The 20,579-nt window shown below is 36.5% G+C and overlaps 1 protein-coding gene across 3 annotated transcripts in view; it reads left to right on the top strand.

Annotated features, from left to right (window-relative positions):
* The window catches only part of LOC145664982 (uncharacterized), a 536,351-nt gene that overhangs the window by 193,535 nt on the left and 322,237 nt on the right, over positions 1-20,579 (top strand). The window contains exon 1 of one of the 3 annotated variants that reach the window (XM_081732150.1): positions 4,806-4,943. The exons of the other annotated variants lie outside the window; for them this stretch is intronic. The gene's annotated coding sequence lies outside the window, so the exon portion shown is untranslated. Of the gene's footprint in view, positions 1-4,805; positions 4,944-20,579 lie in introns of those variants that run through there. 3 annotated transcript variants of the gene reach the window in all.

Below are 20,579 nucleotides of genomic sequence, written 5' to 3'. Positions count from 1 at the left end.
GAAACATACTAGCTCTTGTTGAGTAGCAGTTTAGGTATCACAAGTTTCAACGCAATCTTAAATGACCTAATTCTCTCAATGATGGTTATGATGTAGTGCTCTGACCGAAGGTAGGTGACCATTAGTAAATGTCACTGTGAGACACCAATAATTATTGGTGATTAACTGGTAAGAAAAATAGTTTACATTATTCACTGTCAGTAATGATGTAATATCATCTATATTAATAATAATTACAATAAGCTAGGCCTGTCTGTCTGTGCGCTTTTCAACCCGAGAACCAGAAACATGAAATTTTAATATGTTTTAAAGCTCTCAGAGAAATGATCCAAATAACCTGTTCCAGGTCCCTAGGTCACACCTGAGCTATCAGGATACAAAGTCCCCATAAGAATAACATGGGGCATTTTAGGAATAATCGAAAACGACCAATATTAGAGTTTATAACCGCTACCAGGTTATAGAAGTATTTTTTTGTGGACGCCCTGTATATTTCCTGAAGACAGTGATTATTATTTTCGATTTGTACTTTATTCTGCAACGCATATAAGTTCTTTATTTGGTGGGAATTGCTTCTTTCCCACACAATTGGACAAAGAAGTCTTTCATCGTTTTCTCATATATATATTTAAAACATTGCTTTTGCTGAGAACATTTCAGTTAGTGACTAACCATTTCAGTGTTTCTCCCTGACTCATTATATACACAGTATATATTCTATAGTTATTGGGAACTGAATTAAGTGTTTTCGTTAATCGTTTATGGAAACATTACAATAGATTAGAGAAATACGGGCTGACCAGATGTCCCAGCAACCAAAGTGGCACCAACTGTGTTGTTCTGCAGTCCGTTATCTGTACTTTCTCACGCCAGTGTTATCGCCGTGTCTAGTGCATTATAGGCAGTTGACTAAAATTAACATAAATTGTTTTCCGTATTCTGTTTGTATGTGCATACAGGTGAGTTAACCGAGTGATTTTTGAAATGAACTGCCAACACTTTTCCGTTGACCTTTGCAACCCGTAGCTTGAGCTTGGATGCTCGAGGAGTTTGACTCCAGGTCTGGAAGATGCAACCACGCATCTCGCGTTGAACTTCAAACATAAGTTGTGTTAAGGGGCACAAGCTATTTAGCCGGTGAAGGACGATTTCTTACGGCTAGCCCCAATCAGTGAAATCCCAGGTCCTCAGACCTTGTGCGTTTAAAATGTTACGTACGCGCCCTCCAATATCTGTATTCCATTGTGGAGATCTTCTTTTGTGTGTTTGCTGAAGATTCACCTTTACGCTGCAGGACTGTTCATCGTAACAACTGGATTCATCGTGGGACGATCCAGACAACTTTTCCCCAGTGCGAATCCCCCAAGTGTGTTAATGGTGTGAGCAAAGTATTTATAGTGATACCTGAATTATAATCATATATATAGAAAGGGCTCTATTTCCCGAAAAGGGCAAAACCTAATTTCAGCGGCAAAATTTATTAGTGTCCAGTGTTGTGTTCATTTCTCTTCGTTATTTTTTTTTCAGAATAGTGTTCTAATAAATAAGTATAGTGTCATTTAACCCATTGTGTTTTCGTTGTATGTATGAATGGTGTTTGTGTGCGCTATGGTCTGGATGACCGTCTGATCGTCCGTGAGGTTTTCGAGACGAGACACCCGAACCTCTCGGCGCCTAATGCTCATCTCATTATTGAGACCGACGAGCTTTTTGGAAACAGTTTGTAACCTTTCTTGGAGAGGTCTTCGTCGTCCTGTCCAGGTAAGTTAAAGTATCAGGCGGTTACAAATAAATGACAGCCCGAACAGTGACCCGAATTCAAGCCGGTTACAAATAAATGGCCGCCCGAACAGCGACACGAACTCCAATTGGTTACAAATAAATGTTCGCCCGAACAGTGACCCGAATTCAGGCCGGTTACAAGTTGAGTTCATAGTTTTTGGAGTCGCTGAGATGAATAGTGACAGTTTTAATCCAATTTAGCTTCACGATCACACTCCACTCCCCAGGAAGAGGACGAGATTTTAAAAGTAATCGAAAACGACAGATACTAATGTTGAATTCATAATTTTCGAGATCGCTGAGTTTAACATCAGTCTTAACAATACACATGATATTCTTCGGGTGAGGGTCGGAGAGGATGACATTTTTAAAGGTAATCATATAAACTAGCTAATTAGTAACTACTTTAATTAGAGCGAATTAAACACATTAACATATTTTCCCGTGCTTATGTGGAACTCTGTGGGTTGCTAGTTTTAAATATTACTTTATTGTGAATCTTTAAAAAAAATCCAAAATTTTGCCGCCCCCTAAATTTTGGTCCCCTGTGCTCAAGCACAGATTAGCACATACCTAAATACGGGCCTGAGTTATATCACGTATAAAGACAAGTTATACTTGGAAGGATAGATACACTCACCAAGTTTAAAAGGCCCGTCTCGTAGCTCGCGTGCACGCTAGATGGCACTCTACAAGATGGTGGTAATGCTGATTTTTTTGTGTTAGAATATGCGAAGTGTTCCTCACTTTCGAGCGTTCAGCATGCATTCGTACGCAAATAAGGAAAAGCTGGACGCCAGAGCATTTTGCATTGGTTTCACCAGTTTTGTGATATTGGTTGTCTGTGTAAAGGGAAAAGCACGGGGCGACCGCGTGGGTAACGGTGACTAATGGTAACTATACATATCCCATTTGTTAATATTGACACAAAGGTAGTAGCGCGTGAGACAGGGCTTTGTGCGCAGACAGCAAAAACTAACCGTTCGTGCAAGCCGTGAACTACGTATTTCGCAGAAAAGAGAGTGGAATGTTTTGCTGCGGCGTTTGCACTTCATACCCTAAGGTTTCGAACTGTTACAACTCCTAAGCGCTACTAACTTTGTTTCGATACTAGCAAATGGGATTTGTATAGTTACCGTTGGTCACTGTTAATCACCGTTACTCGTTAAATATGTTAACGGATATGGATAGTTACTATTCATCACCGTTAATCACCGTTACTCTTTAATATGTTAACGGAATGACTCCATTTCGTTAACGGAATGACCTCGGATGAGTTATTCACTCTACCTGGTTATTTAAAAAAAAATCCAAAAATTCGCTTTTGTGTAGAGTAATGAACGGGTTAATATTTCAATCTTGTAAGTCTCACTTGCGCGATCCTAGTAAAATTGTGTGCTTGCACGAGCACAAAGTTAAAATTAGCGAAAAATCAAATCACGATGCGGGCAATGAAAGCTCACTAAGGTAGTGGATAATTATGTTTCCTTGCGTTGGAAGTTTGGTAATTGTGTATAATGTTTTCACATAAGGTTTGTTCACTGTAATTAGTAAAAATTTTCAGTTGTTTACAGTAAAGGCCACAGAATTATATATACGAGCTACCGGTTTACATTTACTATCCTTGTTGCTAATGGTGGTTCATCGTGTACACCTGTAATTTACGTAAATGATAGAACCCAGATATATTATATACCGCGTTGTTTATCTTGATGTAAACTTGTTTCATTTCGCTTTCTATCCTCATGCTGGATGCTCTAATTGATTAGCTTCAATCTTTAATAACAACTTCCGTCTCGATTTTCCTAAGAAATCATTACTAGGGTTTTCCTAAGTGACCTTCACTTCCTGTCGACATCTTTTTTTTTTTATTTATTTATTTTTCTAAAAAGCCGCGCGTGTGACCTTGATATATCCTTACAAAGGGACATCATTCTTTTCTTTCTTTTTCTTAATTAAATAATGCTACCGCTTTTGTGTCACGTAAACCGGTTATTTAATATTCAACACTCACCTGATAAGAGTAAAGAGCTTGTCGGAATTAGTTTCTTCCTTCCTTCTTTCTTTATTTTCTTCCGATTCGTTCTCGAGTCAACAGCTTTGACTGAATGTGCTTAAAGAGTGTCTCGTTCAGAATCGCATAAAAGAAGTTCCTTATTTACGAAGCAGTGTTGCCAATTTGGGGGAAAAGTCGCTAAATCTAGGGGATTCGCCTTCCAGGGTAGCGACAAAAAATAATTTTTCCGATTAGCGACTTTTTTGGTGATATTAGAATGACGATTTGGCTACTTACCTACAAATCTAGCGACTTTTGTGCTGCGAACAACTTGTCCTAAAATAAGCACTATTAGCTCGAATCAGTTCAGATATGTTTATTCCTTTTGCTTATTTGAATCAGTGCAGGTGTTGACGAGCTGGGAAAGTGCATAACATTTATCTCTATATTCCCACTTTGATTGCTGTTATCTCTAACCTACTCATGGGGACCAATCCCAGCTTTTAATGCCCTTTAGTTTACAGAGCTTCCTTTAGAGGCACAAATAATGCATTTCCCATAGCAAAGAGATTATCTGTAGAAGCGAGAGTAGAAGTGAAGTAAGATTTTTTCCTAGACCTTTAATTTTGTTCGTTTTTCTAAACTCATTTTTGATTTCGCTGAAGCAAAATTGATCATAAAGTTAACAATGTATAAAAGTGAAATAATTATTAGTTACTATGTCTTTCATATATGTTCTTGTAGAGTAGATAGTACTATGGTTTGAATTGATCACGTATCTTATACACACACACACATATTATATATATATATATATATATATATATATATATATATATATATATATATATATATATATATATATATATATATATATATATACACACCGGTGTATATATGAAAGAGGCAAAATTGCACGAAAAAAAATTTAGCGACTTTTCACCCAAAATTGGAGTAATTTCATCTGCTATTTAGCGACTTTTTGTATTAACTTATTGGCAACACTGTTACGAAGGTTGTAAAAGGATACTTGAAACAAATTAAGACTTCGGAAATTGATTAGCGTGAGTTTATTTCAGCTTTTCTGCACCATGCGGAACCTTTTGCTTAAAGTAGGATCTGAAATGTAACACTGCAAAATTGATTCCGATCCGTAACAAATAAAGTAAGTAATTCAGCAGGAAGTGTACTCTTAAAGAATTATTTCTTTCCCTGTTTTAAGTAGCAACTTAGTGTCGTAGTGGTAGTTATCATACGAAGACATGTTGCATAAAGCACCTTTAGAACTTATACACGGTCAAATATTAAAATAGAAAAATGTGATTCTCTTGTTAATACATTATTTTTCAATTCGATTGTATCATGAATGTTATGATACAGAGGATATATTCCCATAACTATCTTTATTGGTAAGTTTGGGTTTACTTTTCGCACTTCACTCGTTGCTGAAAGATTATAATTTTTACACTAATATCCTTTTTTTTCAACTAAATGATTTGCGCTGGGCAACTCGCTGCTTTCACTTGGCATAGATAAAATTCAAGGGGGTCATCAGATGTAATTGTTGAAAAATTATAATTCTTTTAGATTTTTGTATAAATACGGCACCCGGATGTATCACATAAAAACTATATTGCTAAAAACACAAACCAACCTGTGCTAGGTGTCCACTAAAACGCATGAATGCTCCCTAGCAGTCAGAGCAGAGTGAAGCTGGTAAGACCGCGCGGTAGAGCAGGGATGCGTCAGAAGGGAGCAGGCGCGTCGGCGAGGGTGGGTATACGCGTAATCGAGGGTAGTGAACACCAGTGGGTTTCGGCAATGATACCAGTTTCAATAGCACTTGTTATGCTTTCATATTAGTAGCTGACCATTTGTAAACATGAGCAGCAGAAATACACTGTGCAGAAATACACGACGATGGAAAATAGTATCTAACACAGTCATCTTGCATATGCACTCACTTATTTTTATCGGTCGTAAAGCACTCGCAGGGCCGGATCCAGGATTGACTTTTGGGGAGGGGGGCGGTGAGTTATAATACTGCTACTTAGAGCTACTTTAAGAGCTTCAAACTCTTGGATGGATTTTATTTATATATAAAATAAGAAAGTTTCCTCTTCTGGGGAGGGCGATCGCCCCCCTGGATTGGCCCCTGAGCACTTGTAATGATTTTACACTAATAACCCTACACTTGTAAATGTAAAATATAGCTGCATTTCTTTGTATTTAATTCTATCGCGTGCAGATGTTTTTTCATGTAAAGTGTTGAATTTTAGCTGTAAATGTTCCAAAATGTGATGTGGCAAAAGTAAACCAGCATAATTTTTTCAGTGTTTTAATTATAATGATTTAAGTAAACATTGATTTATAATTACCTGTATATGTTGCGCCTCATAGCTGCTTATACAAGTACTGAATGCAACTTCGTCAATCTGCAGATATTAGACAGTACCAGACAGTCGTTCTTTCAGAAAAAAATGTTCCGGGGGGGCTCACGTAGTATTCCGGGGGACACTCCTGGACTATTTTATTTATTATTATATTATAGACGTATTATTTTGGTCTCGTCCGGGGGGGGCAGTCTCAGAGATCCTGAGGCAGTGCCTCCCCCCAAAATAAACGCGTCTGGAAGAAACACTGGTACTAGAACATTTCACGGTTCATTACCTTACTTAATTTCAATTTCTTTTTATAGATCTAATCGGAGCACGAATAGAACTTTTTCTTCCATTAACATTAACGTTCATCATATAATACGTTGTATCAACAAACATTCTGTATCTTTCAGACTCAATTGAAACAATATTTTCTTGTGGTGCATACAAAGGTCAATATTCCGAATAAAACTTATAACACTAAGTGGTAAAACAAAAATAATAAAGTACAGATATTTCAGTTCAGTATATTTAAGAAGCGTTACTCTTTTTTATTGAGCCTTTATTTCAATGCGCTTCAATTGTTCAATATATATATATATATTCATATATATATATATATATATATATATATATATATATATATATATATATATATATATATATATATATATATATATAGCTGCACCAATATCCTTTTTTTAATCCCTGCAAGATATTGCAAATTTTTAGCTCTAACTTCCGGAACATTGTTTATGAGTTGAGCCAACAAACATGGCGGAGTAGGTGTAGAGAGGACGTGACGTATGGGTTCATAATCTTGCTGTGTAGCTATATTCTCTACGAATTGTATGTTCAAATATATAGTTGCATGAAGTTTTAAATAACACAGGATGACCCTTGGCTATCTGCAATGTGCCAAAGTGAAGCAATGAGCATTGTAAACATCCAATCTTTAATTTGATGGTATTTTTGATTCAACATACAAGGTTATTACAAATGATTGACTCGATTTTATAAATTGAATGTAGCTTTATTGTCGGACATATTATCACAAAACTGCAGACATATTGGAAAACTTTTTTTTTTTTTTTTGATATATTGGAAGTGAAGCGTATCCTCTATATGTATCCCTCTTACCAGTTCTGCAAATATCAAATCGATAATAAAGTTTTTCCCACATTCGGTGCAGCACTTCCCGATCAATCCCCTGGAAAACACTTTTAATGTGAGCTCTCAGTTCTGATAAGCTTGTTGGTAGAGAAGACGTAAACATACAAAAAAGAGAAAACGAAGGGAGTTATGCCCGGAGAGCGTCTTGATAGGAATTGTCAAGGGCTTCGATCCTGGGGCCCAACCCAAAGCTTATGTGGGCCCCTATTGTATTTATGAATATACAATATTTGGCATAATTTGAATGCAATATCTTAAAATCCTCATATATACAGTATATATATCTTCTGCATCTCAATGGGCCCCCCAAATTTATAGAGAAATCGGTGCCCTTGGTAATTGCTGATCACCATCCCCATCACGACGGATCCATTTGTTTTTCAATCTCCTGTTTAGTCATTGTAGCTGTCCAGTTGATTTCTCTTTACAGAGGGATCCAGAAGCTGTAAACTGTAGACCAGAGTTGGCGTGGGTCAATGAAAACTTGACCACGACCCACTGACCCACCACCCACCGTGACCCACTGACCCACCACCCACCGTGACCCACGACCCACTGACCCACCATCCACCATGAACCACTCTCATCCACTTTGACCTACTCTGACTCACCAAAATCCATCGTCATCAACTCTGAACACGATCCACGGCCTCTTCTGAACTGACTAAAGAGTTTACACTTGTAATGAAACAAGACTGTGAAATTGTCACTAATCGGAGTTTGAATTTCTAGTCAATCGCTCAAGCACACTCTGTTACAATAACGGTGGATCTGTATCATCTCTCTATCACCATACATCTTTTCCATATCGACCATGTCAGTTGGCAATGTCGACCCATGTAGAACAGAAACTTCATCTACCACGCCTTCGATAGGGAATCTTCTGAATAAATTATCAATTAAAGCCTGATAAATTGATGATTTCTTATTTGTTTATACATTTAATTTTTGTAATTACGCATGAAGGTTTGATACCATTACCAAGTTCCTTTCCCCGTCTAGAAAGCGAAAGGGAACGAGGTGAATGGGAATTTCCCTCCTTCTTGAACTTCAATTACCACACTGCTGTTTGCCATGTGCCAAATTACGATGAATTTTAGTTAAATTATCATAGTATAATTATTTCCTTGTTGAATTATCAATACTTTTCAGTTGAAAAAAGGATGAAATTTGAAAGTTCCAAATCAAAGTAAGTAGACCAACGTAAAGGGGAAAAAGTGTAAAATTTTCCATACAATTATGCGTACAATCCAAACTTAAAATTTGCGTGTAATTAAGCTTACAGTACGAATTTTATGCCTATTTTTCTCACAACTTTATGGGCTGATTGCCCTGTGCTGTAAGTGCTCCATATAATAAACATAAGCTTCAGCAATTATTATAATAGAAAGCAATGGATATATGAAGCCAAACACTGTATTTTTTGTTTCTGATTTTTTTTTCTTAAATAACATCGATCGTTTTCGATCATTTTTACTAGGGATGGGCACGAGTCGAGCTGAAACTCGACTCGAATTCGAGTCGAGTTTCGAGCCGTGTCAAAGGTAGTTTTCTCGAGTCGAGTTTTGAGCCGAGTTACTGTTTTTGAGATCGAGTTTCTAGTCGAGTCGAGTTTGATACATGGCTCACTCGTTTAGCTCGTTTTAGCTCGATTTGAAATCATGGCCTGATTAAACTGGAAAGCGAAAGCCATGAGAAATGTAAGCCGTACTGTGGAATACTTTTAGTGTTGCTCACGAGAGGGGACACTGCTTGCATCTCATCTCGTCTCGATAACGAGACCACAATATATTTTTTAAAAATAAAAGGACAGCCTCAAATGTCGTGAGCACCAATATATGTATATACTGTAGTTTTTACCATCAAGGATGAGACCTGCACTGTCGTATTTCTGAACCTAAGCAGAAGCCCAACCCGGGTAGTGATGTCAACGGGCTCGGCTCAGTTCAACAGAGAAAACAGCTCGAGCCAGCTCGGTTGGGATGAGCCATCGGCTCGGCTCAATTGAGCCGATGGCCTGAGCCAACTCGTTCGGGATGAGCCACCGAATTGGTTCGGCTCGGCTCAGGTGAGCCATCGGTTTTTGCCGTCTCGATTAGGTGAGGTGTTGACTCGTCTCATTTCTCGGTTCGGATCGATAGTAGATGAGCTGTGAGCCGAGCCACTCGATCCGTTGACAATCCTAAACCTGGGCGGAGCACCGCGGTGATTCAGATAACTGCTAACTCCAGAACAGAAAAATAACAGGGTTGCCGGGGTATTCTAAGATGGGTATAGGCCTATACATGAAGATGATGTGTCTCATGTAACCCTTCTTTAATCAAATTGATGTGGGTATCAATTTATCTCCTGGTATACACCTTTACGCTATAGCCGTGTTGAAGCAGCTCTCGCGTTATGAATACTCGTAATTAATTAATTAATACGTAAAATTTACCATATTTTCCAATATTTTATCATATATATATATATATATATATATATATATATATATATATATATATATATATATATATATATATATATATATATCGAATAACCCCTAAAACCATAATTATCAACATTAAATCTTCTTGTCTTTATATATGTGACTGTGTATAGCTGTATTGAAATGGCGCCCATTATGAATGATTAATAAAAAGGATAATTCAAAATTGATCACTTTTCTGAATATCTTATCATAGGCTATATGGAGAAATTGCTAATTTTTCAGTATTAACATATTGCTTTTATTAGTCTGATTTTCTGTTAGTATCAATCATTATAAAGAATTCTAGTGACAAAAGAAATCATACTTAACTTTAAATTATCTTCATAATACTCTTTCGTAATATTCCTATATTGTCTTTAGCTTTATAATTTTCCTATGCTATTTTTAAATATTATTCCTCATATTTAGAATTTGTTGCGAGAAGAATAATCGTCATCTAGTTTCTACATATTCTTCTTCTTCTTATTATTATTATTATTATTATTATTATTGTTATTATTATTATTATTATTATTGTTATTATTATTATTATTATTATTATTATTATTATTATTATTATTATTATTATTATTATTATTATTATTATTAACAATATTATAAAAAGCCTATTCCGGATAACAATGTTGTTATTTGTATAACATGGGCAGCTCGTGGAAACATAATTGTATGCCACATTTTCTGACTTTCGAGTAAGTATGAAAAGAAAGTTCATCATTCCTATGCAATTCGATACAATGACACATACCAAACAAGTTTCCCTTGTGGTTTAATACCAATCCAGTCCACCTAATAACTTAATTTTACCAGAAGTGACAATTATCATGATGTTCGCTAAATCCTCTCATATCATGGTAAAAACGAAATGAAATCTTTGAGTTTTACATCCCACGATTATGCCGGTTAGGGCTAAAGGAGACGGTGATGATGAGACATGAGTGAAATGGTGGAATGAAGAAAGTGGGAGAAAACGGGAGAATCCCAAGAAAACCCACGAGCGCGGTGTTTGTCCACCACAAAGTCCACACGGCGCGAGCTGGGATCGAACCAGTGACCCCAAGCACCGGAGATGAACGCTCTACTAATGAGCTACCGCGCCCCCCACATATCATGGTAAATAAAGTGCTGACTTCGCTTCTTCATATTTTGTATGGCCGGAAATTCTCTTTTGTCTTATTCATTGGAGGCAAACGTTCTTACAGATTTAGACTGGACTGCAACTGAACACGTGTGGCTTATTGTTCAACAGCCCTGCAACTCTGCAAGTAAACAAGTTACCACCAAACGGAATCTGTAATCAGAGGCCCCTCCCTACAGAGGTTCAGACTTTCCTTTACTGAATAGTTTTAAGCTCTTTCCTTTTTTATAGTAGGCAATAAAAATAGAAGAAGAACAATATTACTTTTCCGCGGCAGTGTGTCATTTACTTGAGCAAAGCTATGGTAGTCAAAATTTGCAGACACTCCTCAAATAACAGGAAGAATCCCACAGCTATTTACAAATGCAATCGGAAAAACAAGTTCATTTCTCTGCTTTCACGAAATATTTACATGTGTGACACTTTGCGTGCTGAAATTAATAATAATAATAATAATAATAATAATAATAATAATAATAATAATAATAATAATAATAATAATAATAATAATAATAGTGAATATCTACAATATATTATCATTATTCATACTTTATCTTATTTCTGACAGCAGTGTTACATACATAATTTTGTCTTCTTCAATCACAAGCCACTGTTATGCTTATCCGATTCAAATCTCTCCTCCATATCGTTCTGCTTATTTACTCAGAAAGTACTACTAGACTAATATCCATTCAAAACAATTTTTTGATCCAATACTTGATCCAATTTTTTGTTGTATATACCCACATTCATGTCCAGTTCCATCTAAAGAAACTAGTGTAAAAAATATTTGTTCCCGAGCGTTATAGTAGTGTATGATTGAATTCCGGATATATGAAGGCCCATAAATATGAAAATTTCATATGGGCCGTTAAAATTAGTGCAATATGCATTGGGCCGCGGAGAACTTCGCATTTGAATCAATTTTACACGAATACCGAGAGAACACTTCGCGAATGTAGCATAGATTGTTTCTTAAGTTACTCACATACAGACCATGACAATAGTCTAGGAGACAAAGTTTGGTCTGTCTCGTATCGAAAAAGTATCGTAAAAGTGGTGGTCTCTTAGGAACTGTATATGTACCTGGAAATGTATGACTTCATGCCCACATCAGCCATCTTTTGCAGAATTAAGTGAACGACAGATATATATATTTATTTATTACTAAGCTACCAGATACAATCTCAGAGGCCATTTTACACTGGAGCACTCAAATCAACAATAATAACAACATTGGGAAATGAAGTGGAAGGATGGCGGCCAGGGTCTGTATTTTAAGGTACCATCTCAACATTGACCTGGTGTAACTGAGGAAAACCCTGGAAAACCTCAGTCAGGAAACTGAACTCTGGATTCGAGCATGGGACCTTCCGATTGTGAAGCAAAAACGCTAAAATAATAATAATAAATCTTTGAGTTTTACGTCCCACTCTTATGTCGGCTAGGCTAAAGGAGACGGGGATGATGAGAAATGAATGAAATGGTGGAATGAAGAAAGTGGGAGAAAATGGGCGGGCCCCGAGAAAACCCATGCACACGGTGTTCGTCCACCACAAGGTTCACTTGGCGGGAGCAGAGATGGAACTCGGGACCCCATGCACCAGAGGTGAACGCTCTACCAATGAGCCACGGCGGTCCTTATAATAATAATAATAGTAATAATAATAATAATAATAATAATAATAATAATAATAATAATAATAATAATAATAATAATAATAATAATAATAATAATAATAATAATTAGAAGTAGTGTCATTGATAATAATTGTATTGTGTATGTATGATACTTGAAGAGAGTACTTGAACTACACACACGATTAGGCTCGATTTGGTTCGTTTTGGCTCGACTCGACTCGAAACTCGAACCAAATTCGAGTCGAGTTTCGAGTCGAGTTGGAGGAAATTTTTCGAGCCGAGTTCTAGAGTCGAGTTCAAACATGTGTGTTTCGAGTCGAGTCGAGTTTCAAAGAAAACTCGCTCGAACTCGCTCGTGCCCATCCCCAATTTTTACAAACCAACTCACTACCAATTTTCCATATATAGAAAGTGCCCCTCCCCCACATAAAGAAGAATTTTAAAAAATGCTAGGACACATTCTGTTTATTTTCAATAAAGAGTTAATACACTGAATTTCAGCTCCGTAAGTTTAACGGCTTGCGAGATACTCATTTTTTTTTCGGAAAAATTTGGATACTCACTACCTCCTTAGGATGTTATGCATTATAATAAAAGCAATATAATATCCCAATTTAAAAGCAATATAACATCCCAATTTAGATTAAGGCCGAACAATATACCGAAAGTAATTTCATTTGACTTTGCAATTTGACCCTGATGATCAGGCACACATAGTTACATTCAATTTCTTATATATTACAGGGATTCAAAAATGTATTTTTTCCAGTAGTTAGCTCTAAAAACTCACAGATCTCGAAAGCCAAGTTGTAGTCCTATTGCTATTATTACTATTAAAAATATCAATATCCAAAAGTGCCTGAAGTTCTTTTTTCACTTGGTTAGATATACTCACCTCAAGTAAGTAGACAGAAACAAGTGGAAAAGGAAGGGAAATGAAGGTCTTGAAAGTAAAACGGAGACAAATTTACCAGTCTTCAGAAGATACTGTCTACAATGTAGTGAGCAGAGAGGGTCGGCAGATCATACTGAGTCGGTGGGTCGCAGTGGGTCACGGTGGGTGGTGAGTCGCAGTGGGTCATTGTGGGTGGTGGGTCACAGTGGGTGGTGGGTCGCAGTGGGTCACGGTGGGTGGTGGGTCACAGTGGGTTACATGCTGTTGACCCACGACCCACTGACCCACTCAGAAAACTTGACTCACTTGACCCACTGACCCACTCCATCTCTGCTGTGGACATCACTACCGAATAGACTTGGCGGTTAGTAGATCTTTGTTGAACTTTGTTCGAAAGTCGTGTTGCACTGTTAGGACAAACTGATGTGATATGAAACTCGAGCACAACATAAGCTTTCTCTGCGCCTGTCGCCATGTTGAATAAATGCTCACTGCTGCGCTCTCGTGGCAGAAATCAGAAACGAACCTGCAATAGTTTATTTTCATTTATTATTATTATTATTGTTATTATTATTATTATTATTATTATTATTATTATTATTATTATTATTATTATTATTATTATTATTATTATTATTATTATTATTATTATTATTATTATTTGATTTTCAGTACGTTTGCAAAGTTTTGTCCAATAATAAAGCTGCAGTGAATTTATGAAATCAGGTCAATCATTTGTAATAACCCGTATGATAGAGAACGTGATTAAGATCCCTATGTCAGCGATGTCGATACAACTATTTAGGCACAAGAGCTGTTGTGACTTATGACAGTTAAACGACAGGAAAAATAATGTAGTTTATAACTTTGTAAAAGTAAATAAATAAAAACTACTAATAATAAAATAAATAATAAATAAATAAAGTCTGCTCGACAGTAAAGGGCATCACGCGAATCTTCACCGTCTCCTTAAGCCTACCCGGCATTACCGTGGGACGTAAAGCTCAAGTATTTCGTTTAATTTCATTTTAAAAACATTTATGTAACGCGGATTGCGTACCTTCCAGGCGTATCCCACTTTGGTTTCCCTAATTTTACACCAAGCTACACCGCAGGTATCAAACAATGGTCAAAATATATTATAGGTGATACTGTTTCTATGGTGGAAAATAGATGATCACTTAAACATAAATTGAAAACATCTGAATTCGAATATTTTCGACGCGCTTTTCACTACAAATTTGAAGGGAGAAATGCATTGTTTCTAGGTTTAGGCAAGGTCCGTCAAGCAAAGTATATTCACTTCATATTCTGTTTCACCGTCGTAATTTAAGTCGTTTCCAAGATCTGAACATTTTTTTATTTTCGAATTTTCAACAATAACTTCGAAATTCGAAGGAATTTGAAGTTGATTTTCTGGTCAAAGTTATCTTTGAATATGAGGTACCATTGGTATAAACAGGGATGAATTCAGGGGGTAGCCCGGGGGGGAATCTCTCCCCCGAAGAAAATTCATTCCCCCCGGAGAAACTCCCAAAATTTCAATCACAAAATGTAGAAATTACTTCACCCAAACTCCCCTCCCCCCGAGGAGTTCATTTCCCCCCCGGGTGAAAATGTCTGAATTCAACACTGGGTATAAATATCACAGCAATCGGTATAAAGGAACTTTTACCCTTTATCCGGCTATATCCTTTAAGCTGATGTCGTCAGTGTTGAACATAAGTGAATGATGAGGATAAAATTTCATTTTGTGACTCTCTGTTTCCATGAATTTCACGTATGCCTAGCTGCAGATGTAGCAGAAATTTAGAAACTGGAAAGAAATCGTGAATTAACGGAAAGGATTTTTCTTTTTCTTCTTTTTTTTTGTATTGTTGAATACTATTATCCTGAGCTCTTATCCTAGTAAATAAAAAAACTGATTCTTTTTAGTTTTTAAACATTTTTTTATCCAACTGACCGAACTACTTGCCTGTTTTTCTTTCTTTTTCTTTGTTCGTATTCTCTTTCTATTTTTTTTTTTCATTTCGTGCAAGAACCTTGAGAACGAGTGAAAAATTTAGGATAAAGAGAAAATAAGAAGAAGAAGAAAAAAAGGTTTCACTCAAATGCCAGGTCTTCTTCTCGTGCACAGCACATAATCCCCAGCCACATCGAGACCAAGACCAACGAACACACGTTTCAATCTTGCTGCACGTTTGAGAAAGCAGATTGCCTTTTTGCAACGTAAGGAAAGCAGACGAGAATCGCATCGCATCGCGTCGTACAGAGTTGCGTTTCTTTACGCCATCTTAGATCCTGACTCACTTTTTCTTGGGTTTTTTTATGTAAAAAAAAAAAAATTCTGGGCGTACATCTTGCTTCTACTAAACCTCCACGTATCATTTTCTTTCAGCATTTGTGTGTGTGTTTCTTGGTTTCAGCTGAGTACAGTTAGTTTAATCAAATATATAAAGAGAAAACAGATTACTATTGACGTACAATACCAGAAATTAGGAGACAGAAATTGAAAATGATTGATATTTGATACAAAAAACTATGTATGTTGCGTACATCTTAGGTTGTCCAGAAAATAATGGCGATTTTCAAACACAAATATAGAAAATGAAATGAAAGGAAATCTTTGTTTTACGTCGCACGATTACGCCGGCTAGGCTAAAGGAGACAGTGATGATGAGAAATGAATGCAATGGTGGAATGAAGAAAGTGGGAGGAAATGGGAGAAACACGAGAAAACACACATACACGGTGTTTGTCCACCACAAAGTTCACTTGGTGCGAGCTGGGATTGAACCAGGGACCTCATGCACCAGAGGTGAAGGCCCTGTCACTGAGCTACCGCAGCTTCAACACTAATACAGAGATAGAGAATCAAGTGATATCTTTATAATATTTTATCGAAGTCATTCCCCATATTTGAATACCCTTTTACCTCATATGATATCCCTAACTAGCATCATGGTGGGGACGCTCTGTCGAAAAAGTGTAACTGCTTTTTTAGGTCAGCAATCCTGAGTTTCTCTCATTGATTCCTGGTAAATGCCGGGATGGTAACTAACATAATAAAGACCGCTACCTTCTTTTCCCCATTCCTTTCTTACTCCCCAATTCTCCGGATAGTACAAAGTATAATCACCCAGAGACATTATCTCTCATACCTGACAGGCTAGCATAACCATAGCTGCCGAAAGCAATAAATAAATAAATAAAAAAAAATAAGAATAAAACTAAAAAACTAATTCCTAATCCTAATCGCTAACAATATCATTTACAACGATATTGTATATCTGTTTAGTCAATTTCTTCCATTTTTGTATCTTGTTTTTGGGCAACGGTGCTTAAAAGTACACAATCTGTTGTGTAGAAGAAGAAGAAGAAAAGAAGATATATATGTTGTAGATCCTAAATATAAAGAAATAAGGTTTAATCTTAGTAGCTGAAATAATATATGTTGATTTTATACGTATAATCTGTACTCAGAGTTACCGTAACAGCAGATAGTTATTTATTTAAAAGTTGCTATGACAACCAAAAAGAAAAATTATTATTATTAATGGAGATGTGAAAAGGAATAAAAGGTAATAGTGATACAAGGTGACGTGTCTGATTTAATGTAATTGAACGTGTTGACATATTTAAAAATTACGCGAACTGTGGGCTAAATGTAACCTGTAAAATATAAGAATAATACTAAATTAATCGTTACACGTTTTATTTTTAGACGGTAAAAATCAATATTTTCGAACTCTAAGAACTATCGAAAACGTGAATTTGTTTTGGAATCGGATTTACTAACACTGATTACTCTTCACACAACTCACAATGCATCTCCCTTAAGTGCTCACGGTATTTTCCAGCTGTGACAGTTAGTCCTGAACCACATAAGTTGTAATAAATTATTACAATAGTAATCTCTTTTAGAATGTCTAACTATAACGTTTTTATACATTTCGTTTCTATTTATCATTTAGTTATAGACGCTGAATTGGTTTTCATATATGGGCAGCATTAATAGATTGAGAATAGATTTTCGTTACATAATAACTGGGCTACAGTTTGAATGAATGGTTTATTTGTTTATTCAACACTAACAGAGTGCTCGTTCTTCGCACGGAGAGAATATGTTTCATTTTGGTCATAAAGGGCACCAAAATTGTCACCAGTCAACTTACGTAGCCAAAACAACTATGAATTCGACACTAATATAAATTATTTTCAATTATTTGTACATGTCCCCCCTTAGGATCACTAATGTGTGCTGAATTTGTACTTAAACGGTTACGGAAGTGTCACTGTTCGTCTCAGAGAGCCCGAAAACTGTGAATCTGACACTAATATAGGTCCTTTTCAATTATTTATATATATCCCCTCCCTTCCTCCAAGTTGCGCCGTCATCTCATGCCCAAACCTTACATATATTGAGTTGCTTGATTAGCCGCGATCTCTCGAGTGAGAATCAAGAATGGTAACTATGCTCGACACTTGTCTATGCTCGTTCACTTCAACAATCTTTATCTAATTTTGAAGGTCTTTAGTTTTCCAAAACTCTTTCGGAGATAAAAATTAAAAATACATTTATTGCCATTGAAAAACTTCCACGGGAGCCAGAGGTCGTGTGACGACATAAAACAGGAACTATAAGGATTGCTACTTCGTATGGTATAACCGCCACGATAGCCCTGTTGTATGGTGTTACTACTGTCGATTTATAGCAAGCGAGAGATTCTTTATCATATTTTGTACTCGTGACCAATATTCAAATTTTGTATCCTTATTTAAAAACTCAGTAAATTGAAAGAAAAAGATTAATGACACAAAATTATTTATCATATGCATATCATCCAAAAGTTTCCTATTATAATCAGCATAAGTATTCTGTATATTTTATAGTTGCGGTATTTATATCCTTGCGTGGGTTGAAAGATTACAGTCAATAGTTAGTAATTCGAGCAGTCGATGAGGCGCCATCAGACTCCAGAAGGTCACCTTTTTCTGTATATACGAGGAGCGTCCAATAACTTATCTACCTAGAGAGAAAGTGAGGGTCGGAGCATAATGATCTTGACTCGCACGCCAAGGCCACTGTGGGGAATCCCATTGCACAATTTGAGGTCAGCCGGAGCAATGCAATGGCCGTGAGCAGAGTGTGTTTGTGTGACGCCGAATACAATGTAGCGAATGTTTGACGCCGCGAACAATGGATTTGCAGAAGTTGGAACACCACTCGGTCATCAAGTTTCTCACTAAAGAAGAAGAGAAGGGACTAAAGGAGATCCCGACTGGGGAAAGTGTACCGGGATACAGCACTGGTGTTTTTTTCTTTTTTTTTCCGTCAAACAACAAGGTCCAACAGATTATTTCCCAGTGGTTTGGAGGTAATGACAAATAGGCCTACTACTTTTTCTCTGGGATATCTTCGTAGCCCATAAAGTGGCGCCGGTGCAGAGACCTCTATGCGGACTACACCGAAAAACATTCATGACCAGATGAGCCTATCTGCATTCCTTCCTGTCTAGATAAATAATTTATTAGACGCTCCTCGTATTTAAGAAATGCGATTCTCCGAGTGCGGCGATGAATTCAGGATCACTTACCGTAAGACTCAACGACCCTGGTCTTATATGAACCGAAAATTTAAAATTTGTCCCAGATTCTTTGAACAAACACTACAAATACAAATAGGGATCCATAAACCATATTTTTTTGAATTATAGATGTTATAAAACATATATTAAAATCCGTTAAAATTTCGAATTCGATTTGATTCGAAAATTAAAAATAAATAAAAAACTGTGATTTGAATTAAATATGACAGATGAAGTGTTAATTAAAAAAAAATCGCTGGCAATATAGCACAGTTTGTTTTGCTTTTTCTTTTGTAACGTATCAACGCCTAGAACTAAATCTGAGTGAAATGCAATTTTACCTCCCGTTGACACAATAATTCAACAATCAAATGAAATAGACAAACCCAACTCTTGTAAACATATTACAAACTCAACACACTTGTTCACTGGAGATGCAACAAGGAAATATGACTTACGTTGGAGAAGTTCACTAATATCTCATTAAATTCATTAGCAAATTATAAACAATTACCTTTAGGGAAACCATAGCAACGGGCAGATAACACTCTGGAGTTAATGTTACGTATCTCAACACATACGCGCACAAACAAGAACAAATATGAAAGGCTATTGATCAAGATGTAAAATAGCAAACTCGTTACATATTGTTCTCTCTTGTTTATCATTGTTTGTGACAGCCATTTCCAACTTGATACTCTGCGACGTTCTAGATCAATTTTAGCATTCTCTGTACCATTCTACCATACATAAGTTTGATTAAAACAATGTTAGCAGGTAAACAATATCGAAAAATAGAAATTTAATTAAATCCTTATTTTAACGGTCCACTTTATCCCTTCTGAGCCAAAGGAGACGGGTGATTAATAAAAATGAAAGCGAATGAGAATGTAGGAGGAAAATGAAGAAATACCGAGAAAACCCACGAACACACTGTTGTCAATTACAAACTCATGTCAAGCACCTCTCGCACAATTAATTAGCCCTATACTATATCCTTGAATACTCACAATTTGAATATAGAGAGTGGTGCGAAGCCAACTGACACTTTTCAAAGTTGCGCGATAGCGCGATAGCGTGGAATGGGTTGCGGCTGGGGGATGGAAAGCGGATAAGATGCCATTTCATAAGAACAGTGCAACAATTACAATGGATCTTCAGCGTAATGTCAGGTAACAATAAAATGTCTCAACAATCGCTACACTTTAATGACTGACTTCGTTTCGTAATAAGTACGAACACAGAAAATACATTGTTCATCGCTCCAACAACTTCCAACTGTTATGCCATTCTTATAAAATGGCATCCTATTCTGTTCCAATATCTCACTCGTAACCCACTCAGTGTTGAATGTAGGCATGTTCAAGAGGGGGATGAGCCCCCCTAGAATGTCTATAACTAGATATGCATTGAAATATTTGCTTTTTTCTGTTTAATTTTTTTTCGGAAATAAAAGTCTTAAAAGCAAGGACATTTGTTTTTTTTTTTTTTTTAAAAAAA

This window comes from Thermobia domestica, chromosome 11 (assembly GCF_964235325.1).
Source record: "Thermobia domestica chromosome 11, izTheDome1.hap1.1, whole genome shotgun sequence".
Lineage (NCBI taxonomy): Eukaryota > Metazoa > Arthropoda > Insecta > Zygentoma > Lepismatidae > Thermobia > Thermobia domestica.
This window is presented reverse-complemented; position numbering and strand designations above follow the sequence as displayed.